Genomic DNA, 16,016 nt, shown 5'->3' on the forward strand with positions numbered 1-16,016 from the left:
ATCTTTGGAATTTTGTTTATTTATTTCACATGAAAATGCTTGTGCATTTTCATGCATATTTGTAAACATTTTTTGAATGTACACATTCTTCTCCCATTGATTAAAGTGTGCTTGTGCACATTCCCACCCCCCCAAGAACATATTTTTCATGACCATTTTTTAAATATATGGATGCTGTTGATGTTGAATACATTGGGGTATGGGCCATGACACAGGCTCTGAACACCAGGCCTTGCCGTGGCTTCTCCCTGCTCAAGCTAAACCCCACCACTTGAGGAGCCTGAGGTGAGGGACAAACACTGCCTTTCTCCAAACTATGTGGAGAAAGGGGTTAAATTGGAAGGATTTTAGTAATAAATCAAAGCACTGTGAATTAAATGTGCTGATGGTGATTTAATGTCAGAGTTAGTGTTAAATGTATATAACTGCAGATGATAAATGGCAAAGAAGCACGTGGGATTTTTGTGGTAGTTAAAACAAACTGAATAAAAATTTAGTTTAAGATTCACAAACTTTGTTTCAAAATAAAACTTTTCAAAACCGTTTTAAAACCTCTCATCCAATCCTTTCTCTCTTCACATATATGCTTTCCTTTCTCTCACACAATCACTCTTGAGCTTTCTTTATTATCAGTATTGTTTAATATATATCAACTTGTCGTATATTTAACAGAGCTTAAGCAGCAGTGTTCCAGCATCTGGCTCCCTGCACGGCTCCTGAGTGCCTTCCTCGAAAGAAATACTCACACAAGTAGATTCTTCCAGCAATTGAGTTTACTGAGGGCATATAATCTTAATGTTCCCATACAAAATCTTCCTTTAACAACCAAACTGAAACGGATTTCTCATACATCCCTCTCCAGGCCAATCTGGGGTTTTGAGAATTTCTAGGATGGCTCTCACGCCTGCCTTCTCAAGTTCTTGTGCACATTTGCAGGTACTTGAGAGATGACATCCTCAGTCGCTGTGCACAAGCTCTGGCACTCCCTGCCAAGGGAGGTCATCAATGGCCCTTCATTGATATCCTTCCTCCAGCAAATAAACACGGTTTTATTCAAACTAGGTTTGGGACACTTCAGCTGATTTCTTGCCTTTCTGCTGCTTTTTAAATTTTAATTTACATCCTATTTTTTTAACAGTCAATTTGCTTTATTTTATTTTATTTTAAAATCTATTCCCTCTCTCTAGGTAGCTATGAATGGTGGTTTTCTAGATAAGGGGCCCTTCCTAACCAAGTTTCTTCAACAGCTTAAGGGACACTTAATTCCCTGCCAGTATGCACTGAATCTGCCTGCTACCACCAACTAGAAATGTCAGAGATTTCCATCCAGGGGCTGAAAGTCAGTGAGTTTAGTCCACTGTACCTTCCTGGACTTGGGCTCACTTTACTACTAGCTGGCCTGACTCAATCTGCATCAAGTCAAGCCAGCTCATGGGTAGGTATTATTATTATTATTATTATTATTATTATTATTATTATTAGTCACGTAAAGCAATTTCCAAAAATCACAGCAATAATTTGTGCAAATTATACAAACTTCAGACAGTCATAATTTGTGTAATTTGTGCAAATGATGTCTGCAATTTGCACAAATGAGTTTTTATGGTACACACACACACTGAAAATGTTCCCAGATTTTGGGGAACAAACACACATCAGGTCAGGGGCTCAACGGGAATCCATTGGGCCCCAAAAGGGCTAGATTTATCCATGGTAGGATCTACACTACTACTTATAATGGTTTATAAGGGTTATGACAACTGTTCAGGCCCAGGACACATTACATATACCGTTTTCATACTGTTTTAAAAGTGTTATATCCTGCTTGGTGTAGAGTGGCCCCATGACAGAAACTCCTACAGGGATGTCTGTCATGGATAAATCAGCCGGATTGCAGGTACACACCCGCAGTATTCCCTGAAAAATAGAGTAGGCAATAAAGGTGTTTCCCATGTCCAATTGTGGTGACCATACCCACAATTCTCTTCAGCCCAAGCCAGTGACTAGCGAATCACATTGCTGGATCTGGAGGGAAATGGCCTAGGCAGCCAAGTGCCAAGGTTAAACTGAGGTCGCAGAATTGACCTTTTAAGGAAGGTTGTCAATTCCCTCTTGCTTAACATCGTGGTCATATAGCACGCACACACACAAAGGCTCTTGCCTTAACAGGAGCAAGCACCCTTCCCCCATGTCCCAGCACGTGGCCATGGAAAGGCAGTTGTGGGCAGGAGGGAAGGGTGAGATGTGCCCAATCACCATTGGTGGGTGATCAGTGGCACCATAGGCAAGGGTGGGGCAGCGAAGCCTTTATTGTGCAGCCGCTCCCATCTTATCACCTATTCTCACTTTGCGGCTCCCATTGTCCCTCCCTGTATGCAGTGTGGGTTTATCTGGTCGCCCCTTTTGGGTGACAAGTAGGAATTTTGGGGCCATGTTCTGATTGGCTGGGGCTATGGGTCATTTCGCCTACTTCACACTGTAAGTCCAGAGAGAGCGAATTAGGGAAATTTTCATTTTGACATGAAGGCAATTTGGTCACAATCTTATAGGCAGGTAGGGCAGGCATGCTTAGATGAAAGGGATGGTGAGCATTCTGTGGCACTGTTCTGGTGAGAGGTGATGCCTGAGGCCTTTCAGTGTGGGTCGCGTAGCTCCAGTGGGGAGATAGGGCTTACCTGTGAGTCCAACTCAACTCACTCCACCTGGTGTTATGTGGCCTGAGGGGAGAGTAAAGAGGGAAGGCCTACCCTCCCCAAAGAGGGTATGGCCTTGGGGTGGCAATAAAGAGACGGCACCCTTCAGACATAGAACATTTTCACCCAATACAACACCTAGCATAGTGGCTGGCATAGCACCCAGCATAGCACCCAGTCTCCCTTTATTAATTTTACATTAATAAAATGTGGCCCATATTTACAGCATATATACTTGTCTCATCTCATTATTTTCCCCTCCCCCCCACCGCAATCTAATGATAAGAACAAAGCTAAGGACAATGAAACATACAACATTTAATACAAAACAGATAAATTAAAAATAACAGTATTTTTACATAGGAGCACTTGAGGGTCCAAATTTTATAGCCAATAAATTACTAAAAAAAAAAAAAAAACTGCTCTCTTCCAAGTGGCCAGACACATTTCGACCAGAAAGTCTTCTTCAGTCACCAAACATCTGGCATATGAAGACATGGAAATTCAAACAGAGCCCTACAGGCCTGCTGGGCCCTGTGCTTCATTTCATAAAGACCAGGAAGCGACCTTTCCAAAGTTAATGTCACAAGTATTTGGTGCAATTTATTTATTATTTATTTATTTTATTACATTTATATACCGCCCCACAGCCGAAGCTCTCTGGGCGGTTTAAACCGATTAAAAATAGTAAACATTAAAAGTATACAAAAATTAAAAAAAACATAAAAACAGCATAAAAACAATAGCATCCATTTAAAAACAACAATGCTGATGAAAACCACTATTCTTGGCTTGAAAGCCACCTGGATTAATATGAAAAATTAAGTCGTGATATTAGAGTTGATTAAACCAATTTAGAGCCATTACTTGAAGGGATTTTTCCCCCCTCAAAGGAATCATAAAATGTCTTCCCAATCTCCCTTTTCTCCTCCTTCTTCATTTGTGGCTCAGAAGGTAGTGGCAGCGCCATTGTTCAAAAGCCTTACATTTTTTATCAGCAGAATTTGCCCGTCAAAGTGGATTATTGCAGGATTGTTTGGTAGAAATGTTTTACCTCACGCCCAGCAAAGCTTGGGCGTGGGGAGGCTAATTGCGGGTGAGGGTGGTATGATGGGGCGGGGAAGTCAACCACTGCCTGCCTCCACTGGTGCCACTCATGATGGGAGGGGGAGCAGGCTATAAAAGCCCAAATGCCCCTCCCATCAGCCTCTTTTACTGCACGGCTCCCTCCCTCCCTCCCTATAGACAATGTGGGTTCGCTGGTCATCTTTTCGGAGGCTGAGTAGGAATTTTGTGCTCATAATCTAATTTGGTTATGAGTTTTTTCGCCTACTCCACACTGTAAGACAGGCAGGGTGCTTAATTAGATCGATTTGGTTGCAATTTGGTCTCATTTGATGGGTAGGTGGATAGGAGCGAGCATCTGGGGTGAGGTATAAATTGTTGAGCAGTCACAGGCACCGTTTGTGGTGATAGGTATTCCCTGAGAGCCAACCACTGGAAGCCCAGTGGCACCAGATGGGGGGATAAGGGTTACCTTTGATGCCAACCCTCCTCAAACCACTCAGAGCCCAGTGGTTTGACACCCCCCAACCCTATAAGGGGGAAGCACGTATGGTGGCGAATGAACAAGCACCACCGTATGGGCTGTGATTGCCTCGCCCGATCCCAGAATGGCCTCAAGAGTGGCCAATAGCTGATGCCTGCTTAGGCCTGCCCCCGTTCTGCAGATCGTTCAATAAATGTGGCCCATATTTTAAATCCAGTCTTGTGTCTCATCTCATTATTTCTCACCCTTCACTTCCGCAAAAGGCTTCCCCCAAAAAGATGTCCAGGGTGGGGGGACTAAATGGAAGAAATAAAAGAGGACCTCAAGAAGAAGGTCAAAGTGCCTTCTCGGATCATTTAATATACAAAGAAATCCATAATTTATCAGGACTCAACGTTTATTTGAACTGGTAGGAGACTGATTATTATGTTATCAGGAAAAGATGCTCACTTGGGAGAAGCTTTTGGATTTGTCTCTCCCCCTTCCCTAATTCTTTGTTGTTGTTGTTGTCAGAGAAAACTGGCAAGGCTCCAATAGACAATTGGATCAGTTAATTTCATGACGAAAAACAAGACGAGACATGGATAAAAGCCAACCTCTAAGAATAATAAACTCCCTTAGCTGCTCCCTACCCAACCCATTAAAAGAGAAGTTGTACCATCTCAAAATCAGGTAAAGCTGCTGTACTTAGACAGTTAAAGAAGAAAAATATATTATCGACGTCAACTATAGGCAGGGCATGAAATCATGTTTCTCCTAGTTTTGATAGGAATTCACTGCTGTTATCCAAAAAGCCAGTGTGGTGTAGTGGTTAGAGTGTTTGGCCTGGGACTGGGGAAATCCAGGTTCTAGTCCCTATTCAATTGTGGAGCTTACTGGCTGATTTTGGGCCAATGACTCTCACCCTAACCTACTTCACAGGGTTGTTGTGAGCATAAAATGGAGAGGAGAAGGGCCACGTAAGCCACCTTGGTTCCTTTTCAAGAAGGAAAAAAGATGGGAAATAATTCATTATTAAAATCTTTTCTCAATCATGGTGGTTTTTCAGGATGGACATGACGGGCTTTGCCAAGTCATGCTGATTCAGGAATTTCCTGACTGTTGAGCATGTTTTAAGTATGACTGCTTTCTGGATGTTGGCGTGAATGTATTTTGGTAGGCCCAGTTTCTGAAGGTTTTCTGTATCTTTTTTCGATGTGATGCCAGTGACTGGTGTGACTAATGGAATAACTGTCACCTTTCTTGTTGCTGTAGTGGTGTATATTTTCCCTCTTTTCCTCTTCTACAACATTTTTGTCATAGGTATTGATATGTCAATGAGGTAAGTTGTTTTTGTTGTTGTTAGTAGTAGTAGTACATGGCCTAGCCACCTGACAACCCAGAGAGCCAGAGAACCCTAGTTACACTGTTAGAACAGTGTAGTTACACTGTTACCTAGTTAGAACCCAGAGAACCCTAGTTACACTGGATCACCCCCTCCCCCCAGTCATGAGAACATAAGAAGAGCCATGCTGGATCAGACCAAGGATCCATGTAATCCAGCACTCTGTTACACAATGGTCAATCAGCTGTCGACCAGGAACCCACAAGCAGGAGAAGGGTGCAACAGCACCCATGTTCCCCAGCAACTGGTGTATATTGGCTTCCTGCCTTGGATACTGGAGGTAGCACATAGCTGTCCTGAAGAAGCCGGTCTGTAGCCAGCCACTTTCGCTTATCTCTTTGGGCAGAGTGCCCAGACTGGGAAGCCCACCAAGAATCAGACAACACAGCACTAAACGATAAACAATAATGTGTATTCACACAAGTTAAACACCAAATAGAACAGTCTTTAGTGCTCACGTAAAGTTCCAAGCCAATTCCAAATAACAGTCCAGGGTTCAAAAGGCACGAGAGAGCAAGTCACCAGAGTCCATAAGCCAGTCCAAGTTTCAAAGGGCAGGAGAGAGTCACGGGGTCCAAGAAGTCCAGAGTCCAAAACGATCCAACAGGAACACGGCACGGTCAAGGGTACACGGTCCAGAGCTTCTCCCAGGCAAACCAGATAAGCTCTGACAATTTGCTGGCCTGCGCACTGCTACCTAAATACACCAGCTCAGCCTCACAGCTGTTCCTTATTCAACTGGCGTTCATTAGCAATCCGCTTGGATCGGCGTAAAGCCTCCTTCTCTGCCCTTTGCTGTTTGAACGAGGGCACGTGTAACAAGTCTGTTTGCTCCTCTTCTAAGTTTGCACTGGATGAGGCCTCTGCTGGTTGTTGATCAGCCAAGCTGGTACTGGGTCCCGCCTGTGGCTGCTCATCCCCAGAGTCCTCATCCTCAGAAAACTCACCGTTCCTCACACTAGCCATCAGGGCTAATAGCCAATGATAGCCTTCTCCTCCAGGAATTTGTCAAATCCCATTTTAAAGCCATCCACATTGGTGGCCATCACTACACCTTATGGTAGTGAATAACATACTACCTATGTGCTGTGTGAAGAAGTCCTTCCTTTCATCTGTCCTGAATCTCCCACCAATCAGCTTCATGGGATGACACTGGTTTCTAGTACTCCACCCCTGGCTTAAATTCTGAGCAGCAGGGGTTGAGGGGTTTGGAGAGAGGAGGCACAGGATGCAGAAACCTAGAACAGGAGGGGACAACTGACACAACCAGAGAAGCCACCTGGATCCTTAATACTAGATAGGCTTTGGAGGCTTCAAACCACATTTCCCCCTTTCTCAGGCCTGCCAAGAGCCATCGGAACTCAAGCTTATACTGGTTCGTTATATCAGGACAGTCCAGGTGAGCTGACAAATGCGTGCCACACAAGTTGTGTGATTGCAGCAAAAGGGGCTCCCTGACGTTTTCATGCATTGAAAAGGGGTTAGAGATGGAGGTAGATCTCAGGGTGAGTCTTACACCTCTCAAGCAGAAACAGTGATCTAGTTGAAGATGTAGATCCTTGGAAAATGTAAAAATAACTCGCCACATTGGCAGATATGTAATTTTGGTTTGGGTTCTTTTTTCTTAGTTTCTTTGTTTTTAAAGTAGTATTTTAGGAATAGACAGAAAAAGCCAACTACAACAAAGTGGTGAAAGGAACACTTTGAGCATGACTATATTTAAGTAATTGGAGATGCTGGCGTGGTTTTGCGTGTACCAGTGGCACTTCCACTAAACACTGGCGGGTTTTGATAATAATACCAACCATGCTTGGAGAAAAGCAACATGACAATTTGTTTTTAAAAATACCAGTCACTCACTGTTCCTCCACGTGTGCAATGTCAGCTGTTTGAACCAAGGACACAACTTAATCCTTCACAACTGAAGCATCCTTTTGAGGGATGCATAATTTCCGTTGTACTCTTAGAATAACTTTGGAAGTTAAAGGTCAATTAATAAATAGCAAATTTATTTGCCACTACACTACAAAGGGAGCCAGTGTGGTGTAGTGGCTGAAGTATCAGACTGGGAGTTGGGAGATCCAGGTTTTATTTATTTATTTATTACATTTTTATACCACCCAATAGCCAAAGCTCCCCATTTGGCCATGGAAACCCACTGGGTGACTTTGGGCCAGTCACAGACTTTCAGCCCAACCCACCTCACAGGGTTGTCGTTGTGAAGATAAAAATGGAGAGGAGGAGGATTATGTATGCCACCTTGGTTTCCTTGGAGGAAGATAGGTGGGATATAAATGCAAAAATAAATAAAATAAAATGTGAAGGGTTGTCAAACAGGTGATGGAGCAAATTTGCTTTCTGTTGCTTCAGAGACCTGGCCAATAGGTTCAAATTAGAGATGTCCACTGACCCCCTGGTTTGACTTGGACCAAATTCAGCTTGGACCAATTCAGTGTTCATCCACTTCGACATAAAAGCCTATGGATACCCATTGCTGGGGAACGTGGATGGGAGGGTGCTATTGCACTTGTGTCCCACTCATGGGTTCCTGGTGATCTACTGTGTAAACAGAATGTTGGAGTGGATGGACCCAGGATGGCTCTTCTTATGTTCTTATGTCTTGATACGAAGCTTGAATCTAGTTTCAGACATCTGAAGCTTCATTATTCCCACTGACTATCATGGGATTATTATTATTATTTTAAATGGCTACAACTTTCTTCTCTTTGTCAGAGTTAGATGATATTCACATGCATAGTAGCCCTTTAGGAGCGGATTATGCATGCCTAAATATATGGGAAAAAGAGGTGTAAGGGGTTTGTGTTATGTGTCTAGGGTGACCATATGAAAAGGAGGACAGGGCTCGTTAACAGTTGTATCGAAAAGGGAATTTCAGCAGGTGCCATTTGTATGCATGCAGCACCTGGTGAAATTCTGTCTTCATCACAACATTTAAAGCTGCAGGAGCCCTGCTCCCTTCCTACAACTTTAAATGTTGTGATGAAGAGGGAATTTCACCAGGTGCTGCATGCATACAAAATGAAATTCCTTTTCAGTGAAACTGTTAAAGCTACAGGAACCCTGTCCACCTTTTCATATGGTCACCCCATATGTGTCGGAAGTGCATATATGTGTGTGTGTGTGTGTGTGTGTGTGTGTGTGTGTGTGTGATTTATTATATGTATATCCTACCTTTCTTACATCATGAAACTCAATTCCCAAGTGGTTTCCCCTCCAAACACTGACCAGACCCAAACCTGTTTAGCTTCATCAAAATGGCTGCCTCACGTGTCTTCAAAGCATGGCCTGGAATGAAATGTGCAGAGATATTCACCCCTTCTGTGGAAAACAACCCTGACATGTTTCAGATGAATTGGTATAAGGATTTTATGCAGTCTTGATATTTTCAGGATACCCCAAAGAGGACAAGGATGCACTTATTCCCTATGATCTTTTTGGACTGTCATTATTCTGAAAATGACAGAGATCCTAGAGATGTGAAGTTTCAGAGGGATAGGTGCAGCAGTTCATGTGGAAGGGAAGTCCTCAAATAGTGGGTGGGGTGATTTGCGTCACTTTCCATTCCCCACTAGATATTTGGGGCATTTTCTATGAAATTGACACACATCATACAGGTATCCCCAGAAAAGACACCTGCAAGGTTTCAGAAGAACAGGTGAAGGACTGAGCTTAAGGCTTTTTAAAGGTTTTAAAGGCTGCTTGCTAGGCAAATAATTTGGAGTGCAACAGAAGCATCACCCCACTTTTCCTTTGAAGAGTCATCCATTCACATACATGCCCTTTTCATCATATGTGCTCCGTTAGCCTCCTTTGTGGTGCTTCTGTTCATTTCCTTGTGGTTGTCTAGTCTTTTATGGGATGTGGTTCTCCCTAACCACAACTTGTTATTTTTCCCCAGGGTTAGGAGGAACGCCACAATTTCCATGTAAGAAATTTAATGTATGCTTTTGCCTTGAAACTTCCCTTTAATGAAAAAATGTTAGCATTCAAAAGGACCTGTGGTAAGCAAGGACAAATAGCCATATAGGTGAAAATCTAGGACAGATCCTTTAATCTTACCAGACTTCAGAAAAACTATGCTCCTTTCCTCATTTTGCCTTTCCCCAAACTAAATTGCAACACACCCACACACCAACATGCTACTATAACCTGGGGGGGGGCAAAGTGGGGGAGGATGTAATATGTACCTGTCTTTCCCCCATGAAACAAATGCAAACTCAGAAGGGGGGTAGATTGGAGAAAGGACACGAGATGAAAGGATTAAATCACAACTTTTTATTATTATTTGCAATGCAAAAATGCAAATGAATGGAAAGAACTGAATGCTCCAGTTCTGTAATTCTCAGGCAAAGTAAGCCCATGGAATACAGAAGTAAAACAAACAAAAATGAATTACGAGGAGGAGGAGGAGGAGGAAGAGGAAGAGGAAGAGGAAGAGGAAGAGGAAGAGGAAGAGGAGGAGGAGGAGGAGCAAGAGGAAGAGGAGGAGGAGGAGGAGGAGGAGGAAGAGGAAGAGGAAGAGGAAGAGGAAGAGGAAGAGGAAGAGGAAGAGGAAGAGGAAGAGGAAGAGGAAGAGGAAGAGGAAGAGGAAGAGGAAGAGGAAGAAGAAGAAGAAGAAGAAGAAGAAGAAGAAGAAGAAGAAGAAGAAGAAGAAGAAGAAGAAGAAGATCATCTTCCTAACTCTGAGAAGTTTGGTAAAGGTGCTCGGGAGGGGAGGACAATTTTTCATTAATCAGCTTTCCTAATTTAGTTGAAAGTATAAGTGCATGATGAGCAGCTGGAAAATAGAGATGAACAAGACGAGGTCTCAAGATAGAGTAAGATGGCTTTTGTTTTTGTTTTTGACGAAAGTACACTCCTGCAGCTTAGTAATCTATTTCTAAGGGCCAAACTAGATTTGACATTAATTGTGTGGATGCAATTAACATGCAAATGAACATGTACATTTACATGTAAATTAACATGTAAATAACAGCCTTGGGACCATGAATAAGGAGAATTAACTTTAACTCTTTCTTGCCACAATAAAAAAAATATTTTTTCCCCGAATCTGTGATTTCAAGTGAAACCTCCATTGGTGAGAGTTTTCCCTTGAAATGCAAATAGCAGCTTCAGAGAGATTTTAGTCAAGACCATGGCCACAGCTAGACCTAAGGTTTATCCTGGGATCATCGAGGGTTCGCCCCTGCCTGAGCACTGGATCCCCTGTGTGTCACCTAGATGAACAGGTTTGACCCCTGGACAATCCAGGGATAAACCTTAGGTTGAGCTATGGCCTAAGTCAGGGTAAAATATTGTCTCAAAGTTGTTCAGGTTTCCCCATAGGTGCTCATCCTATCACGGTAAATAAATAAATGCATCGATGACATTCACAGAGTTGTTGTCCCATCTCGTTTTGCCCGAACACTGCAATGTCAACCAAATCTGAAGTTTTCATCATTACTTTTTAATCTTCAAATGTGTTCTGAGAAAGTTAAAGCATTGATTCTTACTCTTTAGTGAGACAACTGGCTAATCCCATTCTCTGAATAGAGCATTCAGATGAAAGCCTGAGAGCCAAGCAGCCCTAATTAGTGAAATCACCTACATTTTTCTAGCCCATTTGTTTGTCTTTGTTTTTCCTTTATACCAAATTATAAACTTTCAGTTGCATAGGGCATATACCAGTATAATGGGATGCTAAACAGGGAAGAAAAGCGAAAGGCAAGATTTCTCATTGCTATGGCTTCCAGAGAATGTTATTGAATAAAATTAAAAACAAAACAAAATGCACAACCAGAAATATATATATATTAGTTTTACCCTACCCTGTGCCTGCTTACCCTACCCTGTGCCTGTTTGCATTCTCTTCCCCTCCTTATTGTTTTACTATGATTTTATTAGATTGTAAGCCTATGCGGCAGGGTCTTGCTATTTACTGTTTTACTCTGTACAGCACCATGTACATTGATGGTGCTATATAAATAAAATATATATATATATATATATATATATATATATATATATATATATATGTACACTTTGGATGGGCTTTCTGTGACTAGAGAGAAGACAAGGATGGCCCCTCTTGTAATGATTTGGGTGGGATCTCCGAAATCATAGAATAGGCACTGGCATAAAATGCAAGTTTAATCTAGGCTGGCCACATAGGAATTGCCAAAAAGAAGTACATGTATCTACAAAAAGAAAAGAAAAGAAAAGTCATGTTTTTTGTCACTTAAATAGAAATGCACTAATGCTTTAAAGTGGTTTATAATGGTCTGTTTCCGGGCACAATTCAAAGTGCTGGTAATGACCTATAAAGCCCTATATGGTTCGGGTCCAGGTTATTTGAAAGAACGTATTCTCCCTTATGAGCCTGCCCATGCTTTGAGATCTTCTGGAGAGGCCCTTCTTTCAGTCCCACCTTCTTCACAGGCACGCTTGATGGGAACATGGGAGAGGGCCTTCTCGGTGGCTGCTCCGGTGCTCTGGAACTCTCTTCCCGGGGAAGCTAGGCTGGCTCCCTCCTTGATGGGCTTTCGGAAGCAAGCTAAAACTGTTTTGTTCCAGCAGGCCTTTGGAGAATAGTCTGGCCCTCCATCTGTGTTAATGTCTTATAATTTTGTTATGTATTTTATTATTATTATTATTATTATTATTATTATTATTATTATTATTATTTATATAGCACCATCAATTTTAAATGTTTATGGTTTTGTTCCCCACCCCATGTATATTTTAAACTTTGTTAGGCTGCCTTGAGGCCCAGCATTGGGCAAAAGGCGGGATACTACTACTACTACTACTACTATTAATAATCATAATAATCATAATAATCAGTAATGACAATTCTTGAGGCCCAGGACACACTCCATATACAGTTTTCAAAACATTTTCAAAGTGTTATGTCCTGCTACACCACGCAGGATATAACACTTTAAAAACAATGTGTCCTGGGCCTGAACAGTTGTCATAACCATGATAAACCGTTATAAGCAGTAGTGTAGATCCTGCCCTGCACCAGTGTGCTGTCCAGGTGCTGTTGATGGGCAAATTCAAGGGAACAGCAAGAGGGGAACACACTTCTGTGTCCCCAAACTGAAGAGAAAATAGGTGCTTGAAATAATATTTATTATGCCACTTTGGAAAGGTCTTTCTTGGGGGCCTGCTGCAGGGCTGTCCTCCATGGCCTTGCACTTAGGGCTCAATTACACCAAGCAGATATTCCACTATGAAAGTGGTATGGAAGTGGTATATAAAAGGCAGGAGCCACACAACTGCTTTATAGTAGTACTGAAGCGCACAGACGACTGTTGGGATCCATGATACATACCACATATTGCGTTCATACCACTTTCATAGTGTTATATCCTGCTTGGTGTAGAGGTGTCATGGGCCCCAACAGTTGTCAGTGCACTTCAGTACCGCTATAAAGCAGTAGTGTCGATCCTGCAGTGTACTTCAATAACACTATAAAGCAGTAGTGTGGCTCCTGCCTTTTATATACTGCTTTTTTATATATCCTGCTTGGTGTAGATGAGCCCTTAGTCCCTGCATAATTCCATGACCCCACTCCTAAAATGAATGTGTTCTCCTTCTCACACACTTCCCCGTCTCCTGAACCTTGTCACCTAGGATCACTCCTTCTCATCTGGCTACAGGTTACCACCAACCCACCCAGTCCAGTATCCAGGACAAATTCCATGTTGTTCCAATGGAATACCCTGCCCTGAATATAGAACAGGATGGATGAACTGAGAGCCTGACATCTGAGATAGTTGGACTGTTTTATTGTAGCATAAAGGAGTCTGAGACACTGAGAATGCTTGGTTTGAGCTGCATCCAAAAAGTTGGAGCTTTTCGAGATTCTAACTCCAATTCCCCATTCTAACCCCTATTTCACCTATAGACCTTACACAGCAAAGGAATGCGAATCCACCCTGAATTATCCTGCCAATGTCTGCTTTTCCTTTTATTCAAAAACACTGCAACTCTTATATTGTACATAGTTATCCTGAATGAAACATTTCTCCAGAAGCTCATGGGGTCACTTAACAGACCATACAGCTACCACGTGGTTTTCTGCAATAGAAATATATCAGAAACAAGCCAATTCTTTTTAAATGTGCAGCTGCCTCACTTTCACCCCCACCCCGTGATTAGGACCCCCCCCTTTCTACTGCCTACCTCTGCTACGATCACCTCAAGCCCTAAGCAGGAAGTTGACAAATCAGGAAATGTCTTCTCCCAATCTCCTGACTTCCTGATTCATGGTTTGAGCTTTGTGGCTACTAAGATAAGAAAGGCAGTGGGCAACAGCTGGAGAAGCTGTGCAAGAGGGTGAATTGGTGCTTGTGATCCCATTGGGGATTGTGTCAGGCACTATTGCACCAGTAGGCACCACGTTGCCAACCCCTGGTCCAATCTAAGTTTATTTTTGGAATAGAATGCAGATAAGAAGATAAGAACATAAGAACTGCCATGCTGGATCAGACCATGGGTCCGTCTAGTCCAGCACTCTGTTCACACAGTGGCCAACCAGCTGTTGACCAGAGGCCAATAAAGAAGAACAAGGGGCCATGCTCCCCAGCAACTGGTGCACACAAGCTTACTGCCTCTGATACTGGAGGTAGCACACAACCATCAGGACTAGTAGCCATTGATAGCCTTCTCCTCCAGGAATTTATCCAATCCGCTTTTAAAGCCATCCCAATTGGTGGCCATCACTGCGTCTTGTAGTAGTGAATTCCATAATTTAACTACGTGTTGTGTGAAAAAATAAAAAGGAAGAAAGAAGGCCCCCTCAACCACTGGCTACTTTTAAAAAGGTATGTGGAAACTCTGTTCCCTCCCCAAGAAGAAAACTCTCTGAAATTCTCACCTCTCCCAGCCTCTTTCACCTGAGTTTTCATTTTTCCTCCACCCCAATGAAATGCCAAAAATGGAATGGACACAATTTTTGGCCCAGCACTACTTTTATTGACAGTTGACCACGGGTACTCTCCGTTTCTTTGGAAATAAGACAACAAAGCATATGAATTATTAACTTGAAATGCACAGACTTCGTAGCTTAATGAAGTGTGTATATTGAGTAGCTGTTCTTGCATTCAGAGAATCCAATCAGCCATAACGAAACTTCACTTGGGCAGTGACTCCTTTCTTCAATATTTCTCATGTTCCAGGAAAGAAAGAGGACTCCCACCCGAGTGGTAAAGATTAGCTTCAGTGGTATTCATTAAGAACACCAAATAAACTTGTCTTTGTATTTGTGATGAACTTAAATATTTATACAAGCCATTCTGAAAATGAAACTTTTCCAGTGTAGCTTTTTAGTGTTGGGAAAGGAACTGTTTATGGTGGGCAAAACTTAAGAACAAATTATGCATTGTGTGTTTTCAATTACATCACAAAAGACCCAAGCCTTTATTTTCTCATGCGTTCTTTTTGAAATTTTCACAACGTAGACCTTCATGGACCTGTACAAAAATACACAGGAAAGAACAAATCTACACTATCAGTATTGAAATGCACTGATAACTGTTAGGGCACATTAAACATTCTGTATACCATTTTTCTAGCATCATTTCCTGCTTTTTAATCTGTATTATCTAAAATACAGCAACAGATGTCATTGCGTGTGCTATGAGGTATAAATGTTGCCATGATGGGATCGTATCGATATGACACGAGGAGTAGATCTGGTCCTGGTATCTCCTGCCAAGATTACAATTCTTGGTGTTTGGCGGGGATCAAATACCTCTGAAATCAATGTGAAAACAATGTAAATTAATGTCACTGGTGATTTTTATGTGTGGATAAAGCTGAAAGATGAAGGTTGATACTTCATCAAAATGATGGAGAAATGACGAAGGAATTTTGAGGGAAGTGAAAATTAGTTTCCTGTAAACTTCATACAATTTCTGATCGGGTCCATATTGCATCCATAGGTTTGCCACTGCATTGCACCTAAAGCATAATAAAAAGTGTTCTGCTCCGACAAACGTTAGAAGAATTTTGAGAGAAGTTGTACACATTTCAATCAGGTTAGTGTGATGTCTCAAAGAGGCACCACACAACCCTAAACCATGAATGATTTGGACAGCCATGGGCATAATTTAATCCAGCATGAACATGTGCTTTCTTATGTTAAGAGCTGTGTTAAGTGTTTTCTTATGTTAAGAAGCAATCTGCCTTGGGAGACTTGCCTTTGCTGGAGGATTGTCTCTGGAGGATAAGAATGGGCATCAGTCAGGGATTCTGTAATTGCATGGTGCATTGTGGATTCTGTTTTGAGCTGGGTGTTGGGAGTGGAAGACCTCTGAGATCCATTCCAACTCTATTCTTGAGTGAAAGAAGAAGGAAGAGATATAACACAAAGAGCTCCATG

This window comes from Elgaria multicarinata, chromosome 14 (genome assembly GCF_023053635.1).
Source record: "Elgaria multicarinata webbii isolate HBS135686 ecotype San Diego chromosome 14, rElgMul1.1.pri, whole genome shotgun sequence".
NCBI classification, from domain to species: domain Eukaryota; kingdom Metazoa; phylum Chordata; class Lepidosauria; order Squamata; family Anguidae; genus Elgaria; species Elgaria multicarinata.